The 3,925-nt window shown below is 33.4% G+C and overlaps 1 pseudogene; it reads right to left on the bottom strand.

Annotated features, from left to right (window-relative positions):
* Positions 1-450: 450 nt before the first annotated feature.
* LOC146935479 (uncharacterized) lies at positions 451-2,542 on the bottom strand (annotated as a pseudogene).
* Positions 2,543-3,925: the final 1,383 nt, after the last annotated feature.

Raw genomic sequence — 3,925 nt, 5'->3', positions numbered from 1 at the left:
AATCACTTTTAATATAGAACTTAATGCTTTTGGGTCATTTAATCGGTTGGGAAATCGTCGATTAAACGATCCAATCGACTTTGTGATTGTTTAAATGTTTGGGAAATCAACATTTAAACGATCCCTTAAAAATAACGATATCATTTGGACACAAATGATATTATCGAGTGATTGTGATAATATCGTTTAAAAAGCTAGAATCCGTTATTTGATCTAGAGGTTGCAGCTGTTACGCTTGGTTGCTATCTCTGACCCCAAACGAAATAGCCCTATCTCGTCTCGTTTTACTTTTATGTCGAATAGTTAAAAATAGTTTTACACAAACAAACAATTTATACCCAAACACTTAATGTGATAAATATTGTGAAAATGCTTAAGATATACGCAACTCCCTCTGGAAACGATCCTATATTATACTCACGTGTAAATAGTTTATGACATGTAAAAATCTTACATCAATTTCATGATTTCAATCATGCCCGACTGCAAACTTAAAAATATACGATTTGACTTCACTGTTGAATATTCTTCAAATGATTTCTGAACCGCCTTCAAAAGATCATCAATGGAGTTAGGTGCCTCTTTATATTGTAAGGATTGAATAGCTCTAAAAAATCCAAGATCTAAAATATTTAAATCCAGAGAATTTGAAGGTTGACGCATCAATCGGATATCAAATCCATCTTGTGAAGCTACTCTGCGAAAATCTTTATCATCAGGGGCAACATGAGTTCTTGCATTGTCTTGTTGGATAAATATTGGATGACCTCTATCCTCTATTGGCCATTTTTCCATCATGGCGGGTAAAACATTACCAAGCAAACATTTCTTTATAACTTGTCTATTAACTGAAGTTATTGGTTTGGTTTCTATTGTTCCTGCAACTCTATTAACACTAGACCTCTTAGCCGGCTCTTGTGTGACAAAGGGCCATATGCCGGTTTTTCCGGAGAAGAGTTCATTTTTTTGTGAATCAAACCTTGGATGAGCTATTGCAGCTAAGAACATGACTTTTCCAATGTAATTATTACTTCTACGACGGATCTTCTTCATCTGGTAGTAAGTAGTACTTCTCAGACTTCTTTGTCATATTAAACCACTTCTCATCGATATATACGATGTTATACATCACTGAAAAAATTTGGATCACGTGGTAAGCTAGCGCTATCAAGCATTGATATGCAAAAACGCAATCTAGCTCTTTTGTTATCTTCAGTTAGAGCAGGCTTTACAGGGTTTGAGTGCCTCCGTATAACTCCTAACTTTAGTAGCTGATGTATTGTGTTCTTACTCGTATTCAATGCAAAAAGAAAGATCTCTAACAGTTGTTCTTCGAGAAAAAGTAATGTCACGAATTCGATCAAGATCAAGTTGAATCCTTTTGCGGCCACAATTTTTTGTCATTTTATGGGATACATCGGTACATGCACCACTTTCTTTTTCTCGTTTCCAAATATGCTAAACAGTACACGTAGATACTAAAAATTGTGTTGCCACTGATTTAGTCACCCTTTTTTTAATCTTCCTTCAATACTTTTCTCTAATAGAGACTCATTAGACAAAAAAATTTAGGACGAATGCTTGTTGGTGCTTCCAGCAATTCCAAATTTGTCACTTCAATATCCATAAGACTGTCTTCTACAAGTTGGAAAAATAAACTCGTGTCACATTTCTAGATTGATGATATGTGAATGCAACCAAACTCAAATAAAATTGTCATCAACTATATGTTGGAAAATAAATTACGTGTCACATACCCGTGTCACTTGATAAAGTAATTTGGAGTGTTGAAGGAGCTTGATTTTGATTAGTGTTATCATTTCACTATAACTCTAATTGCCATGTCCCGTGAGCATAGCTCAGTTGGTAGGACAATGCATTATTCTATGCAGGGGCCGGGGTTCAAACCCCGGATACCCCATTTATTCACCTTATAAGGTGAATTCTAGCCACTAGGCTACCTGACCAAAAAAAAAAAACTCTAATTGCGATCAAAACATACCTGCGTCACTTGTAAAATAATTAAGGATATAACATAAACTAAAAATAAAAAACATAAAACGACAAAAAAAAAAAAAAAAATATACATACCTATATGTGTATCATCTTCCATGAACAACTTATCATTTAAGTCAAAAAGAAAGGAGCTTGATGAAGAAATTGGAGGTAATGAGGTAATGAAGCACTGGAACTTACAATGACATCACCATCTATATATGTATATAAATAAATAAACCAAGAATAAAAAATTAAAAATAGTCCACTGCTTCCCTAAAAAAAGAAAATAACGTAACATACCATACTTATTGTACCAAATTAAAAAAAAACACACACACACACACACACACATACCAGTATTTAAATTTGGTTCCGAAAAAATTTCTCCCATTTCTGTATCATTCTCCAATAATATATCATCATTTAAGTCAAAAGGAAAATTATTCGATGAAGAATTTTTAAGTAATGGAAGGGAAGAATTTTGATTGATGTCAATCTCAAATTCGGTAGGAATAGCATTTAGAACTATTTCTCTTAAATCCATTATCTGTTTTTTCCCTAGAGAAATTGTAGACACCATATTTTAATTTTTTATAAGCCTAAATTGGTGGGAAATTAAAAACAAATGGCGCTATAATTATGAAAAGTTGGCGGCTAATTTTTTGATTATGTAAACAAATTTGATAGATGAAAGAATTGACTCTTGGCAGATGAAAGAATTGGCTCGGGTGCATTTATACCAACTTTGTATTTAATGCCTTAATGTGACTTTTAATCTTTCCAATAATTTAACTTTAAGTGAATGTGACTTTAAATAATAATAAAAAAAATAGTGAGGTTAGTTTACTAAAATTAGTATGTATGTTGACTAATTTATTGCATTTCTTAATTTGTGTGTAAAAACCTTAAACGACAAATATTGTGAGACGGATGGAGTAACCTTTATTCAGTTAAAGTAGTATTTGATTATTTTAATAATCTTTATTTCAGTTTTTTATGTTTAGTTAAGTTTTAGGAACCTTTTATATTTTCTAGTGTTAGTTTGAATGACAGGTCGTGTGAAAATGTTCAAAGATATAGCGCTGGGAAGCATGCTAACAATGTAAGAAGTTGTAGTGCTGGAAAGGAGTCTGGATCTATAATGTTGAAGATCTCTTGGTACATGTTAGGTCGTGCAAGGGTATGGCCTTGGGTCCATTATTTGCAAGTATTAAGGACTAAGTTTACATGAGTTGACTCTAGGGAATGTAGTACAAGGAAGAAAAGATATGGTGATTCCTAAGAGATAAGGCTGACGGCTCATAAGAGAAAGTATTAAAGGACAGAGCATGGTGATGTAGAAAGCTATAACTTTGAGACGTATCATGAAGGTGAGAAAAACACAAGAAGGGGGGTTAAATAGTGTTGCCTTTTTCAAACTTTTTCTAGGTGTTTTAACCGGTTAGAGACTGATGGAGTTCAGAGTCTGACTCGAGTTCTGAATGCATCAGATTAAATCAACACACAAAGAGAGAAAGAGAGACATAAAACAATTATATTGGTTCCTCCCACAAACCGAGAGTAGTCCAGTCCTCTTGCACTTCCAAGGGATTTTCACTATAATCACTAACTAGTCGAGATATCTGTACTGAGCACGGGTAGCGCGGCTGCGCCACGCGGCGGAACGTGTTTTGTCGGATAAGTTGTGTATTGGCGAGAAATTAATCAATAGTATACAATGTTATAAAGTATTTATAATTATTATTAATTGAGTTCACTTGTAAAAAGCTACAATTAATTCGAAATAAAATTCACAGTATTAAAGTTTGCATTTCACAGTATTAATTCGAAAGAAACTGATATATGTACACCACCCATTAGAAATAGTAGTGTGTCATAAATAGTAAAAACATTTCACAGTATCAAAGTTTGCAGCAAAGAAGAAACC

The sequence above is a fragment of the Medicago sativa genome, chromosome 3 (assembly GCF_051527215.1).
Source record: "Medicago sativa cultivar Bolivia chromosome 3, Bolivia_mono, whole genome shotgun sequence".
Lineage (NCBI taxonomy): Eukaryota > Viridiplantae > Streptophyta > Magnoliopsida > Fabales > Fabaceae > Medicago > Medicago sativa.
The sequence above is the reverse complement of the archived record's forward strand: the minus strand, read 5'-3'. Positions and strand labels throughout refer to the sequence as shown.